At 38.2% G+C, this 20,335-nt stretch overlaps 1 protein-coding gene across 1 annotated transcript in view; it reads right to left on the bottom strand.

Annotated features, from left to right (window-relative positions):
- LOC133641780 (protocadherin-9) overlaps nt 1-20,335 on the bottom strand; it is a 34,639-nt gene that overhangs the window by 5,963 nt on the left and 8,341 nt on the right. The window lies entirely within an intron of this gene.

Consider the following 20,335-nt stretch of genomic DNA (forward strand, 5'->3'; position numbering starts at 1 on the left):
TCATTTGTTTTGGTAAATAAAAATGAGATATCCGTAGATATGTTTTTTTTTTACTGATACCGATTATTAGTAGTCAAGGAGGCCGCTATTTGGAGGTGATATTCATTTGCAGTAAAAGTTATTTAAACATGAATATTATATGTCAGTAAACATCTGGAAAAAGGCCTTTAAGTTGTTTTTTAACATGTTTTTTTTAGGAAAGGTGGCACCAGTAGTGACATAGTGTTTGATGTTTTCTTTAATTTATCATCAAAAGACATCAAACGCGTTTATTAAAGAGGAGCATCAATATTTTATTTCAAACTATAGAACATCTCCTGGGAAAACTGGTCAAAATATGACATTTAACAATAACTCATCTACTCCATTTTATACACTTTTTCCTCCTGAAATATTGTCAACATTTGAATATGAACAATTCTTCCGTGGTTATTACAATGTAAATACTGGTATCATATGTGTGCATATTGTAGCTGCCGAAATAGTTTCCGTTGAAATAAAAAAAATAAAAAATAGGCCGATACCGACTTCCAGGCTGAGCAGAATGATATTAAAGGCCTACTGAAATGATTTTTTTTTTATTTAAACGGGAATAGCAGATCCATTCTATGTGTCATACTTGATCATTTCGCGATATTGCCATTTTTTTGCTGAAAGGATTTAGTAAAACGCAAAATGGACATTCAGTGCCTTTTATCTCCACGACAATACATCTGCGAAATGCTTTAGCTACGAGCTAACGTGATAGCATCGTGCTTTAACCGCATATAGAAACAAAAAAATAAAGGATAGAAGGAAGGATAGATAGAAAATCAACAATACTATTAAACCGTGGACATGTAAATACACGGTTAATGCTTTCCAGGCTGGCGAAGGTTAACAATGCTGTGCTAACGACGCCATTGAAGCTAACTTAGCAACTTAGCAACGGGACCTCACAGAGCTATGCTAAAAACATTAGCTCTCCACCTACGCCAGCCAGCCCTCATCTGCTCATCAACACCCGTGCTCACCTGCGTTCCAGCGATCGGCAGAAGGACGAAGGACTTCACCCGATGCGTTTGGCGGCCCGGAGACGTAGGAAGTCAAGGTGAGGTCGGCGGCTAGCGCGGCTAGCGCGGCTAGCGCGGCTAGCGCGGCTAGCGCGGCTAGCGCTCCAACAAAGTCCTCCTGGTTGTGTTGCTGTAGTCCGCTGCTAATACACTGATCCCACCTACAACTGTCTTCTTTGCAGCCTTCATTGTTCATTAAACAAATTGCAAAAGATGTCCAGAATACTGTGGAATTATGAAATTAAAACAGAGCTTTTTGTATGGGATTCTACAGGTACCATAACTTCCGTTACTCGGACTTCGTCACGCGCATACGTCATCATACCGCGACGTTTCAGCCGGATATTTCCCGGGAAGTTTTAAAAGTCACTTTATAAGTTAACCCGGCCGTATTGGCATGTGTTGCAATGTTAAGATTTCATCATTGATATATAAACTATCAGACTGCGTGGTCGCTAGTAGTGGCTTTCAGTAGGCCTTTATGTGCAATTTTAAATTTCCCGCCACACTTCCGGTTGAAAAACTCCTTTGGATATGATTTATGCGCGTGACGTCACAAAAGCAACGGAAGTGGTTGGACCCCATCGGACCCGATAGAAAAGCCTCTTGTTTTCTTTGACAAAATTCCACAGTATTCTGAATCTTTTGCAATTTGTTTAATGAACAATGGAGACTGCAAAGAAGAACGTTGTAGGTGGGATGGATCGGTGTCTTAGCGGCTAAGTACAATACTGTAATATCCGTGATATTTGCATTAGTGTACTGTGTCTTTAAGGGTCTGGGGAACGCGCATGCGCGAGTGAGTTGGCGGAGAACTTGAGTGTGTGTGATCGTGACTTTTGGCTAACAGCAGCTCGTGTATGTGTGTGTGTTACTTTTTGAACTACAACCAGTTACCGCTTGTTAATAAAGCGATTGAGCAATTTGTTTAATGGACAATGGAGACTGCCAATAAGAAAGTTGGAGCCGGTGGAGCAGCGGACTACAGCAACAGCAACACCAGGGGGTTGTGTTGTGTTTTGAGCAGGATAGCAGACGCACTACGGTGAGCACAGCTTTGGCTTCCAAACATTTGATCGATTGCCCGTACGTGCGTGTCGATATGTGCATGTCACGTACGTAACTTTGGGGAAATATATGTTTCTTGTCGACTCTGATGGCGGCCGGGGTGTCGTCAAAAGCGTACAACGCCCGCCGCCGCATCTTAGTTAGCTACGCAGCTAGGTTAGCTTCTGTTTTTTTTAGCTTCGCCAAGCTGAATATTATTAATCGTGTATTTACATGTTCATGGTTTAATAGTATTATTGATCTTCTGTCTATCCATCCAGTCAGGGTTTTTTTTATTTAGTTTCTATCTGCATTTGAGACTGTTGCTATCACGTTGGCTACGTAGCTAGGTTAGCTTCTGTTTTTTTAGCTTCGCCAAGCTGAATATTATTAATCGTGTATTTACATGTTCATGGTTTAATAGTATTATTGATCTTCTGTCTATCCATCCAGTCAGGTTTTTTTTTATTTAGTTTCTATCTGCATTTGAGACTGTTGCTATCACGTTGGCTACGTAGCTAGGTTAGCTTCTGTTTTTTTAGCTTCGCCAAGCGGAATATTATTAATCGTGTATTTACATGTTCATGGTTTAATAGTATTATTGATCTTCTGTCTATCCATCCAGTCAGGGTTTCTTTTAATTTAGTTTCTATCCGCATTTGAGACTGCTAGGCTATCGCGTTAGCTACGCAGCTAGGTTAGCTTCTGTTTTTTTAGCTTCGCCAAGCGGAATATTATTAATCGTGTATTTACATGTTCATGGTTTAATAGTATTTTTGATCTTCTGTCTATCCATCCAGTCAGGTTTTTTTTATTTAGTTTCTATCTGCATTTGAGACTGGCGCTATCACGTTGGCTACGCAGCTAGGTTAGCTTCTATTTTTTTAGCTTCGCAAAGCTGAATTATTAATCGTGTATTTACATGTTCATGGTTTAATAGTATTATTGATCTTCTGTCTATCCATCCAGTCAGGGTTTTTTTAATGTAGTTTCTATCTGCATTTGAGACTGCTACGCTATCGCGTTAGCTACGCAGCTAGGTTAGCTTCTGTTTTTTTAGCTTCGCCAAGCGGAATATTATTAATTGTGTATTTACATGTTCATGGTTTAATAGTATTATTGATCTTCTGTCTATCCATCCAGTCAGGGTTTTTTTAATTTAGTTTCTATCCGCATTTGAGACTGTTGCTATCACGTTGGCTACGTAGCTAGGTTAGCTTCTATTTTTCTTAGCTTCGCAAAGCTGAATTATTAATCGTGTATTTACATGTTCAGTCACTGTGAATGTCCATTCGCGTTCTCGACTCTCATTTTCAAGAGGATATAGTATCCGAGGTGGTTTAAAATACAAATCTGTGATCCACAATAGAAAAAGGAGAGTGTGGAATCCAATGAGCCAGCTTGTACCTAGTTACGGTCAGAGCGAAAAAAGATACGTCCTGCACTGCACTCTAGTCCTTCACTGTAACGTTCCTCATCCACGAATCTTTCATCCTCGCTCAAATTAATGGGGTAATCATCACTTTCTCGGTCCGAATCTCTCTCGCTCCATTGTAAACAACGGGGAATTGTGAGGAATACTAGCTCCTGTGACGTCACGCTACTTCCGGTACAGGCAAGGCTTTTTTTTATCAGCGAGCAAAAGTTGCGAACTTTATCGTCGATTTTCTCTACTAAATCCTTTCAGCAAAAATATGGCAATATCGCGAAATGATCAAGTATGACACATAGAATGGATCTGCTATTCCCGTTTAAATAAAAAAAAAAGTCATTTCAGTAGGCCTTTAATGCGTGGTCAACCGGAGCCTTGCACTGGGTGTGCTCCATGTACAGCCACTGGGCTCGTGTTATGCCGCTGAACCACGGAGCCAAGACGAGTTCTTGTCGCCACGCAGGTAGCACTCTGTGAGACGCACAACACGCCATATTAGGCCTGGGTTCTTGGAAGCCTGGTGAAAGTAGGACAGCGTTTTTATGTTTGGCTGTTGTTCCCACTAATGCTGGTCCCCGGAGGGTAAATAAAAAGGCAAGGATTGCACGTATTGCCACACGGAATGATGACGCAACTTTAAACGTCTCCTCTCTCTAGTTCCTAATGTCAGCCATTAAAAAAAAAGACGAGGTTACCGGCGGATTTTTTCACGCTTCGCTGCCGCCGCCGCCGCTCTGCACCTTCTTCCCCCGGCTGTCCACTTGTTAATCAATTTACTTTCAATGTTCTTATTTATTGATTGATGCCGACACGGCATGGAAGCGACTGGGAGCGCCGGATCAAAATGGCGTTTCCAATCCGGGAGGAGCAAGAATCCATTTAAAAGCGATTCCCCAAAGCTTTGGCGGTGTCTCTCCGCCTTAAACATCCTTGTCCGCTCACTCGCTTCTTCCACGTCAACGTCAAACAACACCAGGTGATTGATGGCGTTGGTTACTCCCGGGGGGGGAGGACGAGGTAAAGACCCCGGCGCTTTGTTTTGTGATTGAATGGAAATATGTCTTGTTATTCATGCAAATTACTTTAAAAAAAAATAGTGGCGTGAACACTTTTATACGGCTGTTAGGGCGGGTCACAAATGAAAGTTAATTCAAATCTTTCAAAAAAAATAAAAAAAATAAAAAAACCTGTCAATTAAAGTAAAATAAAATAAAAAGACCCCCACCCTAAATTTTTTATTTTTACTTTTTTTGTCTAATCATTCAAAAACTGTCAACTATAAGCCGCTACTTTTTTCCCTACGCTTTGAACCCTGCGACTTATTAAACGGCGAGGCTAATTCATGTGTTTTTCCTGGCTTGACGGCCATAATGCAAATTCCATCCGTCCATTTTATACCGCTTGTCCCGTTCGGGGTGGCGAGAGGACGATGTAAAGACCCCGGCCCTTTGTTTTGTGATTGAATGGAAATATGTCTTGTTATTCATGCAGATTACTTTTTAAAAAATGGTGGTGTAAACGCTTTTATACGGCTGTTAGGGCGGGTCACAAATGAAAGTTAATTAAAATCTGTCAAAAACAAAAAAACCTGTCAATTAAAGTAAAATAAAATAAAAAGACCCCCACTCCAATTTTTAAAATTTTTTAAAATTTTGTGTAATCATTTAAAAACTGTCAACTATAAGCCGCTACTTTTTTCCCTACGCTTTGGACCCTGCGGCTTATTAAACGGCGAAGCTAATTGATGTGTTTTTCCTGGCTTGACGGCCATAATGCAAATTCCATCCATCCGTCCATTTTCTACCGCTTGTCCCGTTCGGGGTGGCGAAGGGTGGCGTGCGGGGAACGAGGTAAAGACCCCGGTGCTTTGTTTTGTGATTGAATGGAAATATGTCTTGTTTTTAATGCAAATTCCTTAAAAACAAAATGGTGGCGTAAATTCTTTTATACGGCTGTTAGGGCGGGTCACAAATGAAATGTAATTAAAATCTGTCAAAATTAAAAAAATAATAATAAAAAACCTGTCCATTAAAATAAAATAAAATAAAAAGATCCACACCCCCCCCCAAAAAAAAAAAAAAAAAAAATTGTCTACATTCAAAAACTGTAAACAATAATTTCCCTACGCTTTGCACCCTGCGGCTTATTAAACGGCGAGGCTAATTGATGTGTTTTTCCTCGCTTGACGGGCCATAATGCAAATTCCATTCATCCGTCCATTTTCTACCGCTTGTCCCATTCGGGGAAGGCTGCATTCGGGTGGAAGGCGTGAAAAGCCATGTTTGGCTTTCAGACCGCTTCTAGATGCCGCTATTAACGGACTGTAGGACTGGTCTCCTAAAGCTTTAGTAAAACTTGACAATATTCCTAATCTGTCTTGATGGTCCTTCTTACTCAACATATATGTCATCTGAAAGAATTTGGGATTGACCAGTGACTTTAATTCCCTGGAATGGAAGACTGGTCAGACGCAACAATGGCTAATGTAAATCCTGAAAGTAGATTACCTTTCTAATCATTATTGAAATGTAGTCAACCAAAGTGTAGTCTGTGTGCTACTAGTCGGACATCATGGTTTACTAGCAACAGCTGCGTTAGCTAACGTCTACAACATTTATCAAATGAAAATAAATAATCAATTTTGAATAAATATCATCTGTTTTATCAGTCATGCTCTGTCGTAAATTGTAGCTGCTAGCCTGGCATCCTAGCTTACTAGTTAGCTTACTTGTGTAACAATTTTAAAGTAAACAAAAACATTTTAAATATAGTTTATGTGAGTTTTGATAGTAAATTATCAGTCTAATCATTCATAAATGCAGTAAATTGTATTGAAGTCTGTTTCCTGCTAGTCTGACATTTTAGTTACAGCTGTGTTAGCTAGCTAACATGATAAAAAAATCTTAAAATACATTTAAAAAAAACATGGTTGAAGATGGATAAAGTGAATTAGCTGTCTAGTATGTCATGAACTGTATTATATTGAACTAAAATCGGTTTGCTACAGCTAGCTATTGGCTAGCTTGTATGATGAAAAGGCCCCCAAAAATGTGATTGCCGCTGTGGAAAAATAAAATAACACTACCTAAAATACATTTAAAAAAGCTCACATTGATGTGTGGATAAGTGAAAATATAATAAATGTATTTGTGTCAGCGTCGGACAAAGTCATGGTTGGGTTTCACTTCTGCATCTCATAGCACATAATTGTGGTGCATTCAAGGACCCTTGATTAAAGCTCGGAACAGACATTCGTTAATTTTGTATTTTTTATTTATCTCCTTCATTGATGTGCATTTTTGATCAACAGACAATTAAACTTCAGCAACAAAACACATATTTACACACCCATGCTTGAGAAGGAACAGGATGAAGAAAATCTCATATTTCCTGCCCCCCTTCAACATAATACGTAGTCTTACTTCAAGGCGAGCCCAGATTCACAAGCATACGAACCAAACCAATACATCCAAATATAATGAAAACAAACAAAAAAAGTGCAAAACTTCATGAAGTACAAACCCGACAAAAAAAAGTAATACACACCTCACGGGATGATACAAAACAAATACAAAACCAGACAAAAAGTAAGTAAAATAATAAATATAAAGCAAAATGTAGACACTTACGGCTGTCCATGTTATCTTATTGTTCTGTCATCATATATATTTGTTTTCAATTGGAATATATTTCTACTACGGTTGCAAAGGGGTCGAGAGTTTCCGGTAAATTTCCAGAAACTTTCCGGAAATTTACCACAGGAAGTGAAACTCGGGAAGTTTGGAAATTTGGAATATATTTCTACTACGATTGCAAAGGGGTGGAAAGTTTCCGGTAAATTTCCGGAAACTTTCCGGGAAGTTAACCTCGGGAAGTTTGAAAATTTGGAATATATTTCTACTACGGTTGCAAAGGGGGTGGAAAGTTTCTGGTAAATTTCCGGAAACTTTCCGGAAATTTACCACGGGAAGTATAGCTCGGGAAGTTTGGAAATTTTGAATATATTTTTACTACGATTGCAAAGGGGTGGAAAGTTTCCGGTAAATTTTGAATATATTTCTACTACAAATGCAAAGGGGTGGAAAGTTTCCGGAAAATTTCTGGAAACTTTCCGGAAATTTACCACGGGAAGTTAACCTCGGGAAGTTTGGAAATTTGGAATATATTTCTACTATGGTTGCAAAGGGGGGAAAGTTTCCGGTAAATTTCCGGAAAGTTTCTGGAAATTTACCACGGGAAGTTAAGCTTGGGAAGTTTGGAAATTTGGAATATATTTCTACTACAAATTGCAAAGGGGTGGAAAGCCTCCGGTAAATTTCCAGAAACTTTCCGGAAATTTACCACGGGAAGTTAAGCTCGGGAAGTTTGGAAATTTTGACCGTTTTTTTGATTATTCAAAGTTGGGCACCGATTGATTGATTGAGACTTTTATTAGTAGATTGCACAGTACAGTACATATTCCGTACAATTGACCACTGAATGGTAACACCCAAATAAGTTTTTCAACGTGTTTAAGTCGGGGTCCACGTTAATCAACTCATGGTTCGTCCATCTTATTCCGTAGAATAAGAAGATAAGCTTGTAAAACACTAATGCAATGCCACACACGGATATAAATAGTCCGCTAAACAATTGGAAGAGTCTTTAAAAAATATTTGACTGATGGACAAATGAATAGAAATAGGCTAGATGAATAAATGAACACTCAATCAGCAATCCTACATTCTTGTATGACAAAAGAATGGCTGGCAGAACAGACGGCAGAGGAAACTACACCTTTTGATTTAGTTTTTGCTAGTTCAACTTTACAGATCACAAAAAAAAAGGTAAATTCAGATTGCTAACGTTGTTAGCATAAATGAATGGGATTTAACATGGAGAAAATTAGCGTCGCGGCTAACGGAGAAATATTTTCGGTTCGTTATGAGACTGGTGGTGGTACATAAACCTAGCTAGCTAGAGATATTGGCCCCAAAATCATGTAACAAGTACAGGAACGGCTAGCTAGCTAGCTTGAAAGTCATACAGTAACAAGCAATTACACCTCTATTAAACTTAAATACCATACGTCAAATATATTTACCCCAGTAATATCATCAAAACTTACCTGACTGGATGAAGTCCTTGAGCTCAAATACTAGTGTGGCCTGTAGTGTGTTGCATGCTGGGAATTATCGGTGCATGTGATGGAGGAATGCACTGCACATGTGATGGAGGAATGCACAGTGCAGGGTTGAAATTCTACTGAATTTGCATTAAATCTGTTTTGTTTTCGCTAATAATCATGCTACAAGATCTAGCATGTTGCATTCAATGTTTATTCCCATTAATTTCCCATTAATTCCCATGGAAAGTTTCTAACTTTGAAAATTCCCGGAATTTTGCAACCCTAATATTTACAATCAAAAAAGAGAATTCCATAGTTTAACCCCCACCACTGATACACGCATTTTGTTTTAAAGATGTCCTTGAATATTGATGTTTGACCTTTTCTTCTATGCTCTTCATTCTCAGAAGGGATGGCAAACATTTGTTTGTAAATTTGCTAGTAATGTTTTACTTTTAGGCTTTTTAATTTTTATTTTTTTTGGCCAGTTTCTCAGACAAATCATATAGTTGATGTAGATATTGGCTGTTCAGATTTACTTTACAAATGAGAAGTGCAGGATACTTTTCTTGTTGCCTTATTTGTATTTGACTTTATTTAATGTATTTATATTATTTTAATGTATATATATTATTACTTTTACTTTCCTTTACTTTCCTGTTGTTTCAATAAATACACATTTTTAGATTTCAGACACGGGAGGGACTTAACCCCCCTGTAGATGCCCTAATAACAATATTATACGTATATTGATGATGTATTATTATGATTATTATAATTCTACATGAATCAGTTAACATTTTTTTGTGTTTTTTTTTGTGGTGGGGGGCTCACGAATCCCGGTCGATACTCGAACAGTTCCGATCGGATGCAAACGTGGGCTGTGGAGCGTGCCAAACTTAAAATAATAATAAATAGATTATTTTGTTTGGTGGATAATGTTATTGTGTGAATGTTTGCAGTTATGTGTGCTCGCTAGGGATGATGTTCGAAACCGGTATTCCCGGTTGTTCGATAAGAAAAGAACCGTTAGATAAGAAAAGAACCGATTCCATGGACTCAAATCCCTTTTTGAGAACCGGTTCCCGTTATCGAGGCCACTATGGTAAAGAAAAAGAGTTGGTTCTTTATTCAAATCCCTGGGAACAAATCCCGTCCCACAAGAAATGCCCTGTGGGACATCACAGGAAGTCATTTCCTGTGATGTCACACAAGCAGCAAAAATATTGGACCGGAAAAAACGCCTCAAGGCATGGCTATTCACCTATAGTGATCACAGAGACAGGTTGTTTTTGTGTTACTGTATATCAAGTGTCACCAACCTTTTTGAAACCAAGAGCTACTTCTTGGGTACTGATTAATGTGAAGGGCTACCAGTTTGATACACACTTAATTAAATTGCCAGAAATAGCCAATTTGCTCAATTTACCTTTAACTCTATGTTATTATTAATAATTAATCATATTTAGACTTAATTGAACGGTTTAAAAGAGGAGAAAACACGAAAAAAATGACAATTCAATTTTTAAACATAGTTTATCTTCAATTTCGACTCTTTAAAATTCAAAATTCAACCAAAAAAAAGAAGAGAAAAAATAGCTAATTCGAATCTTTTTGAAAAAATTTAAAAAATAATTTATGGGACATCATTAGTAATTTTTCCTGATTAAGATTAATTTTAAAATTTTGATGACATGTTTTAAATAGGTTAAAATCCAATCTACACTTTGTTAGAATACATAACACATTGGACCAAGCTATATTTCTAACAAAGACAAATCATTATTTCTTCTAGATTTTCCAGAACAAAAATGTTAAAAGAAATTCAAAAGACTTTGAAATAAGATTTAAATTTGATTCCACAGATTTTGTAGATTTGCCAGAATGATTTTTTTGAATTTGAATCATAATAAGTTTGAAGAAATATTTAACAAATATTCTTCGTCGAAAAAACAGAAGCTAAAATGAAGAATTAAATTAAAATGTATTTATTATTCTTTACAATAAAAAATAAAAACATTTACTTGAACATTGATTTAAATTGTCAGGAAAGAAGAGGAAGGTATTTAAAAGGTAAAACGGTATATGTGCTTAAAAATCCTAAAATCATTTTTAGGGTTGTATTTTTTCTCTAAAATTGTCTTTCTGAAAGTTATAAGAAGCAAAGTAAAAAAAATAATGCATTTATTTAAACAAGTGAAGACCAAGTCTTTAAAATATTTTCTTGGATTTTCAAATTCTATTTGAGTTTTGTCTCTCTTAGAATTAAAAATGTCAGGCAAAGCGAGACCAGCTTGCTAGTAAATACATACAATTAAAAAAATAGAGGCAGCTCACTGGTAAGTGCTGCTATTTGAGCTATTTTTAGAACAGGCCAGCGGGCTACTCATCTGGTCCTTACGGGCTACCTGGTGCCCGCGGGCACCGCGTTGGTGACCCCTGCTGTATATATTTGTTTTTCTGAAAAATCCCACTTAATATGCTTTGGGTAACAACAGTCAATATTTATTTATTTTATTTTTTTTAGGGGGGGTAACAGTCAATATTTATTTATTTATTTTATTTTTTTCTTATAAAATAAAAGTGAGCTTTTCTTAAACCAAATATTGTGTTTTTTTCCATATACAACAACCTATCTGGATTCGATAAGAGAATCGATAAGGAATCGGGTCGATAAGAGGATTCGATAATGGGCTCGAACTCAATAATTTCTTATCAAACATCATCCCTAGTACTCGCGTCATGTTAACTTTTAGTTTCGATCTCCGCTGCCAAAGAGATACAACTGTCGAATAAATTGAATTGTTTTTTAAGTTGTAGTCACTTCTCATTATTCAGAGAGCCTTAGAACTGAAGAATCTAGGAGGACCCTGCTCCCTAAAAGGGGGTCCTGACACTAAATTGCGAGGTCACAAAGAGCGAGAAGGTTTTCCAAAAAAGTCCTCCATTGATGGATTCAGCTGTCAAATTATTTTTGCCACAATCAATGGCTGCCATTTAACCTCCAATCTGAATAGCTCAGTGAGTTATCTAAGAATTGTTGAGACTGAAAAAAGGCCGCGGTCGCCAAGCCTCCAAAGATTGGTACTCGTCACTAAGGGAGGAAAAATAAATTACTTTCCCTCCCTAATCAGAGGAGCTCCAGATAAAAACTAAAAAGGGAGGAATGTGGAGTGGTTGAGTGAAGTGTTGAGTGAAGTCAGTGGGGGTTTCAAAGTGACAGACATGAAGCGTCTTAGACAAGATGCAAGCATTTCAGGCTTTTTTCTGAGTATTTTTTGTTGGTTTGTGTGGGGTCATGGTGGATTTTGAAGTCTGGTTGAGTATGATGGATGACGATACCAAATTGGTAAATTTCACTGAGAGCGAGGCACAAGGAGGCAGCCTCCACTTTACGGGATACAATTAGGGTTCTCGTTCTCAGGAAATTAAAATGTTGCCCGTTCTTCCAGAAATCCTGACAAGAAAACACGTCCTTACCTTGTCTGCGCATTCTACATAGTGAGGAAAAAAGTGCTAGTAAGAGGCGGCTAACAATGCAGTACTGTTCCAGGACTATTTCCCCGCCTTTAAAGAGAGCGAACTGTGGATGAGTTCTCATTATGATCGAGGACATGGACGTTTGCTATCCTCCTTTTGAGTTACGGAAGAAAAGGTACCAGGATGGAGAAGAATGTTAACTTTCAGTTTCGATCCGCGTAAAGGTAGGGGCAGCCAAGAAGGACAAAAGCAATCAACAATGGAATTATCCGGTATTGCTATCGGTTTTATTACTCCTTTGTACAGAATAAATTGTTAATATTCAATTTCTACTACAAATGCAAAGGGGTGGAAAGTTTCCGGAAAATTTCCGGAAACTTTCCGGAAATTTACCACGGGATGTTAACCTCAGGAAGTTTGGAAATTTGGAATATATTTCTACTACGATTGCAAAGGGGTGGAAAGTTTCTGGTAAATTTCCAGAAACTTTACGGAAATTTACCACGGAAAGTTAAGCTCGGGAAGTTTGGAAATTCTGAATATTATTCTACTACGATTGCAAAGGGGTGGAAAGTTTCCGGTAAATTTCCAGAAACTTTCCGGAATATTACCACGGGAAGTTAAGCTCGGGAAGTTTGGAAATGTTTTATATATTTCTACTACGATTGCAAAGGGGGTGGAAAGTTTCCGGTATATTTCCGGAAAATTTCCGGAAATTTACCACGGGAAGCATAGCTCGGGAAGTTTGGAAATTTGGAATATATTTTTACTACGATTGCAAAGGGGTGGAAAATTTCCGGTAAATTTCCAGAAACTTTCCGGAAATTTACCATGGAAAGTTAAGCTCGGGAAGTTTGGAAATTCGGAATATTATCCTACTACGATTGCAAAGGGGTGGAAAGTTTCCGGTAAATTTCCAGAAACTTTCCGGAATATTACCACGGGAAGTTAAGCTCGGGAAGTTTGGAAATGTTTTATATATTTCTACTACGATTGCAAAGGGGGTGGAAAGTTTCCGGTATATTTCCGGAAAATTTCCGGAAATTTACCACGGGAAGCATAGCTCGGGAAGTTTGGAAATTTGGAATATATTTTTACTACGATTGCAAAGGGGTGGAAAGTTTCCGGTCAGTTTTGAATATATTTCTACTACGATTGCAAAGGGGTGGAAAGTTTCCAGTAAATTTCCGGAAACTTTCCGGAAATTTACCACGGGAAGTTAACCTCAGGAAGTTTGGAAATTTTGATTATATTTCTACTACGATTGCAATGGGGTGGAAAGTTTCCATTAAATTTCCGGAAACTTTCCGGAAACTTTCCGGAAATTTACCACGGGAAGTTAACCTCAGGAAGTCTGGAAATTTGGAATATATTTCTACTACGATTGCAAAGGGGTGGAAAGTTTCCGGTAAATTTCCAGAAACTTTCCGGAAATTTACCACGGAAAGTTAAAGTCGGGAAGTTTGGAAATTTTGACCGTTTTTTTTATTATTCAAAGTTGGGCGCCGATTGATTGATTGAGACTTTTATTAGTAGATTGCACAGAAGAATGTTAACTTTCAGTTTCGATGCGCGTAAAGGTAGGGGCAGCCAAGGAGGACAAAAGCAATCAACAATGGAATTCTCCGGTATTGCTATCGGTTTTATTACTCCTTTGTACAGAATAAATTGTTAATATTCAATTTCTACTACAAATGCAAAGGGGTGGAAAGTTTCCGGAAAATATTCAATTCTAGTCAGCTCTCAATATTTTGACAACCTGAATCAGAACCAGAATCTGGGAGGGTTCCAATACTACTATTCTGCCTATAAAGCCCTCTAAAATATATAAAAAAAAAACCACCAACAACGCTCCATTTTACCTGGATATTAAACAAGCTATAACGACATTGTTGTAGTTGCTAACTAGCACCCTGCTACTTGAACAATAGTGTGAATATTTATCCTGAATGTGCCTGATACTACATGGTTACAGAGTGTATATAAAACCTAGTTTTATAGGCAGATGAATCCCCATTGTTGTTCGCCGCGTGCTAGCAGTGGTTTAGCTCGATCTCATCCTCCGTATATTCAACCTCAAAAAGATAAAGGTTCTCGATAGCTATAGTCCCAAAGTTCTGATTTAAAAAAAAATAGTTGACTTTATACGTTTATTTGTGTGTCATTGTGTCCATTAAACCATATCCAATTGTATCTACAATCCGCAAAGTATGTGAAAATATTGTCTAGAACGTCGCAAAATGCCACAAATTCAGAATATTCCGCCTTCGGTAATTTCTGTAGATTCTACGTCACTGTAGTAAGACTTCTGCACTCTGACCACATTATTAGGGCAGTCACACTGGAAATACACAAACATTGTAAAGAGATGTGCTGTTTATCATTCATAATCCTTATGTAAGACAAGAACACGTTTGTTTTTATGTTTTTTATGCATTCTAAATGGTAAATAAATATGTAACAATGTAGTCAACAGATGGAGGGTCCTCTCATTATACTCTCTAAAAACATCCAGAAAGTACCAACAATACTCCATTTACATGTCCTGACCTGAAAATGAACCAAAAATGAGTGGTATTGTTATTACAAGTGCTAACGCAGACAGACTATTTTAGCGGCGCATTGATAGCAGTGAGCTAATGCTAGCTTACGCTGCTATTGTTGACACACGGCTACTTCTGCTTGGTCTCAAACTTGCTAAAAGTACATTCTAGATTATAATTCACGGATCTCTCACCTGCTAGCCACGGATCGACAGGCTGGTCCACTTCCACATCCCCCGAGATGTTGAAATAGACAACTTTTCTTGAACCCTTCATGAGGATTGGGATTGAATCTTCATCTAAACAGAATTATGTCAGCGTCCCGTCGGTCGACATCCCAGCGAGAGTGGAAATATTACAGTAAGTCGTTGTTTCATTATGGTTAGTTTGTATGTTTAGCACCTAGCAATGCTGCTAATGCTACAGTGTCACAATAAAGCTACATCCGTTTAGCGCTCGGTTTGCAAAACGTATCGCGCATCCTCTTTGTATTCGGGCTCAAAAAGATACGATTCTGGATCATAACATTTCCCAAAATCATCTCACAAAGTCTACTTGGTTGGCATTGTTGTTGATGGGGAAGGGATCTGTGGCTCCTCCTCTACGTCACGGATCACATGACTGGCTTACTCGTTATCTCTCAAAATGACTCAGTGTGTCAACAACAGCAGCGTAAGCTAGCTTTATCTCCCTGCTATCAATGCGCCGCTAAAATAGTCCGCCTGCGTTAGCACTTATAATAACAATATCACTCATATTTGGTTAATTTTCGCAGTTTAGATCAGATATATATGATAATAGTTTTACCATGAATTGATTAACTTAAACAAGTTGAAAAACGTGTTCGGGTGTTACCATTTAGTGGTCAATTGTATGGAATATGTACTGTACTGTGCAATCTACTAATAAAAGTTTCAATCAATCAATCAATATAGAGGCAACTTGTAGACCCAGGACACGTTGGGAAGACTATGTCTCCCGGCTGGCCTGGGAACGCCTCGGGATCCCTCGGGAGGAGCAGGACGAAGTGGCTAGGGAGAGGGAAGTCTGGGCTTCTCTGCTTAGGCTGCTGCCCCCGCGACCCGACCTCGGATATAGCTGTGGGCATTACACTAAAGACTTTTCTCACTCTTTCTTGTCTCTCCTTCTCACAGAGACATAAAACAAGCGCACCTTCTTACATACGTCACATACTGTCGCGCGCGCAACGCCATACGCCCTCGCGGAGCAGAGAGGTAGAGACATGGGTAACGTTAGCAATGGTGCTAGCGGTGCGGTGCGAGTGGTAATACGAGAGAAAGAAGGTGCCAATCTGGTAACAAATGAAGGAAGAAGAATTTATTCCAAAGAAAAACAGCACGGGGGTCCATCGTCTGGCGGTGGTTTGGCTTCAAGCGGGAAGATGTTGAACAGTAATATGTCAAGTATTGCTACAAAAAGTAGCATTACTACTAATTTGTTGCACCATTTCAAAAGTCACCCGCTAGACCAGGGGTCACCAACCTTTTTGAAACCAAGAGCTACTTCTTGGGTACTGATTAATGCGAAGGGCTACCAGTTTCCAAACACTTAAATAAATTGCCAGAAATAGCCAATTTGCTCAATTTACCTTTAACTCTATGTTATTATTAATAATGAATGATATTTACACTTAATTGAACGGTTTAAAAGAGGAGAAAACACGAAAAAAATGATAATTCAATTTTGAAACATATTTTATCTTCAATTTCGACTCTTTAAAATTCAAAATTCAACCGAAAAAAAGAAGAGAAAAACTAGCTAATTTGAATCATTTTGAAAAAATTAAAAAAATAATTTATGGAACATCATTAGTATTTTTTCCTGATTAAGATTAATTTTAGAATTTTGATGACATGTTTTAAATAGGTTAAAATCCAATCTGCACTTTGTTAGAATATATAACGAATTGGACCAAGCTATATTTCTAACAAAGACAAATCATTATTTCTTCTAGATTTTCCAGAACATAATTTTTTTAAGAAATTCAAAAGACTTTGAAATAAGATTTAAATTTGATTCTACAGATTTTGTAGATTTGCCAGAATATTTTTTTTGAATTTTAATCATAATAAGTTTGAAGAAATATTTCACAAATATTCTCCGTCGAAAAAACAGAAGCTAAAATGAAGAATTAAATTAAAATGTATTTATTATTCTTTACAATAAAAAAAAATAATTTACTTGAACATTGGTTTAAATTGTCAGGAAAGAAGAAGAAAGAATTTAAAAGTTAAAAAGGTATATGTGTTTAAAAATCCTAAAATCATTTTAAAGGTTGTATTTTTCTCTAAAATTGTCTTTCTGAAAGTTATAAGAAGCAAAGTAAAAAAATAAATGAATTTATTTAAACAAGTGAAGACCAAGTCTTTAAAATATTTTCTTGGATTTTCAAATTCTATTTGAGTTTTGTCTCTCTTAGAATTAAAAATGTCGGGCAAAGCGAGACCAGCTTGCTAGTAAATAAATACAATTTAAAAAATAGAGGCAGCTCACTGGTAAGTGCTGCTATTTGAGCTATTTTTAGAACAGGCCAGCGGGCTACTCATCTGGTCCTTACGGGCTACCTGGTGCCCGCGGGCACTGCGTTGGTGACCCCTGCGCTAGAGAATAAGGAGTGCTTGAAACTCCGCATGTCAACATCACCCACAAAATGCCCAAGCAACCATTTCCACATCAACACCGTATTAAAAAAAATTGTCAACAACAGAAGGGGATAATTTGATTTCCTATTATGCAGCTCATTTTTATTTGACAGTTATTGAACTATCTCGTGTGGCATCATGCACAAAAGTGCACTTTATTTGTTTCAAACTATTGTAGTGGCGTTCTGTAATTTAGTGTTGTTTTGATTTGTCATCTTAGTGACATCATGCACAAAAGTGCACTAATAGCTTGTTTTAAAATGTCTCTGACAATCTTGCACTTTGTGTTTTGGAAATGACATGAATGTTTGTGCCACTGCTTAATAACTGTTTAATAAATACACTTTTAGTTGTGATTTCCCTCTATGCATGAAAGTTTAAAAGTAGCATATATTAATGCAGTATGAAGAAGAATGTTTTAATGTAGACACATAGAATCATCATTAGGGATGATGTTCGAAACCGGTTGCCCCGGTTGTTCGATAAGAAAAGAACCGTTCAAATCTTTTTTTGAGAACCGGTTCCCGTTATCGAGGCCACTATAGTAAAGAAAAAGAGTTGGTTCTTTATTCGAATCCCTGGGAACGAATCCCGTCCCACAAGAAATGCCCTGTGGGACATCACAGGAAATGACATTTCCTGTGATGTCACACAAGCAGCAAAAATAATGGACCGGAAAAAACGCCTCAAGGCGTGGCTATTCACCTATAGTGATCACAGAGACAGGTTGTTTTTGTGTTACTGTATATATTTGTTTTTATGAAAAATCCCACTTAATATACTTTGGGTAACAACAGTCAATATTTATTCATTTCATTTTTTTATTGGGGTAACAGTCAATATTTATTTATTTATTTTATTTTATTTTTTTCTTATAAGATAAAAGTGAGCTTTTGTTAAACCAAATATTGTGTTTTTTTCCATATACAACAACCCATCTGGATTCGATAAGAGAATCGATAATGGGCTCGAACTCGATAATTTCTTATCAAACATCATCCCTACTCATCATACTGCTGTGATTATATGCATCAAGCGTTAATTTTAAAGCAAAATATCGAGATATATATGGTGTATCGTGACATGGCCTAAAAATATCGAGATATTAATAAAAGGCCATATTGCCCAGCCCTAGGTGGAATCTTCAGTAAACCTCCTCATGCTAGCAGTTTTTTACTATTTAGAATGCACAGGAAAGGCAAAAAGACACGTGTGTTCTAGTTAGGGATGATGTTCGAATCCGGTTCTCCCGGTTGTTCGATAAGAAATGAACCGTTCGATAAGAAAAGAACCGATTCCATGGACTCGAATCCCTTTTTGAGAACCGGTTCCCGTTATCGAGGCCACTATAGTAAAGAAAAAGAGTTGACTCTTTATTCGAATCCCTGAGAACGAATCCCGTCCCACAAGAAATGCCCTGTGGGACATCACAGGAAATGACATTTCCTGAGATGTCACACAAGCAGCAAAAATAATGGACCGGAAAAAAGGCCTCAAGGCATGGCTATTCACCTATAGTGATCACAGAGACAGGTTGTTTTTGTGTTACTGTATATATTTGTTTTTCTGAAAAATCCCACTTAATATACTTTGGGTAACAGCAGTCAATATTTATTTATTTTAGTTTTTTATTGGGGTAACAGTCAATATTTATTTATTTATTTTATTTTTATTTTTTCTTATAAAACAAAAGTGAGCTTTTGTTAAACCAAATATTGTGTTTTTTTTCCATATACAACAACCTATCTGGATTCGATAAGAGAATCGATAAGGAATCGGTTCGATAAGAGGATTCGATAAGAGGATTCGATAATGGGCTCGAACTCGATAATTTCTTATCAAACATCATCCCTACTCATCATACTGCTGTGATTATATGCATCAAGTGTTAATTTTAAGGCAAAATATCGAGATATATATGGTGTATCGTGACATGGCATTAAAATATCGAGATATTATGAAAAGGCCATATTGCCCAGCCCTAGGTGGAATCTTCAGTAAACCTCCTCGTGCTAGCAGTTTTTTACTATTTAGAATGCACAGGAAAGGCAAAAAGACACGTGTGTTCTAGTCTCTTACAAGAATGGTGGATGACGGGCAACATTCCAACAAAAAAGGAGCAGTTTTCCATTCAAGCCATACATAAGCATGAACATAAACATCATCCATCAAGTCAGTTATTGGAAAACGTGTGCACTTAAGTGTCTGCGTAGTGCATTATTTGTCCTATAAATAGCCCGATATGAAGAAAAAAAAAAACACACCGTGTTTGTGCTCCTTTTGATCATCCGTCAGAATTATCGACCTGGATAAATCCTCGGTAAAGCGCAGGGTGACTGAGAGAATCAATGAAGATGTGCTTACTGCAGAGTGTCATATCTCATGCGCTAGCCCGCTTGTCACCTTCACAGCCACCCATGTCATCACCTTGTCTCGCCCCCCCCAACACCACCAGCCCCCCCGCCTCCTCCCGCCTGCAGCCGCACACTCCCCCAAACTGGTGTCTGGCAAACTGAATGCCTCTTTTGACTGCTGCGGCTCGCACAAAAAAGGCTTTAAAAGGAGGAGCCCGGATGCAGCGACCCCGGAGGTGCGCGTGGACGGGAGTCTCCCGCCTCCCCCCCAACCCCTCCGTCGGTGATTCTGCCAACCCTCCCGGACGGACCTTATCACTCTCATCTCTATCAATCTTCCCCCGTGCAACCTCAGCATGGTCACACGGGAGTATTCCCGCTAAGATTCCGCTCCTTTCCTTCTGCCGCCTTGCACCGGCTACCGCAGGCTGGCGCCGCGCCGAGCGCCGCCACCTACGGCCCAACACTGCCACCTACAGCTCCAGTACCACCGGCAGCCGAGCCTGACCCACTGACAGCTCTCTCGCTCTCTCCTCCTGCATTTGTCCACGTGTGTTCCAGTAGATCAGTGCAGAGGTGCGTTATTAGCGGGGAAATTAATAAGGCTCTGATTAGGCGGGGTAAAAATCAGCCTGGATTACGTCGAAATTCGAGGCT

The sequence above is a fragment of the Entelurus aequoreus genome, linkage group LG02 (assembly GCF_033978785.1).
Source record: "Entelurus aequoreus isolate RoL-2023_Sb linkage group LG02, RoL_Eaeq_v1.1, whole genome shotgun sequence".
Classification (NCBI taxonomy): Eukaryota; Metazoa; Chordata; class Actinopteri; order Syngnathiformes; family Syngnathidae; genus Entelurus; species Entelurus aequoreus.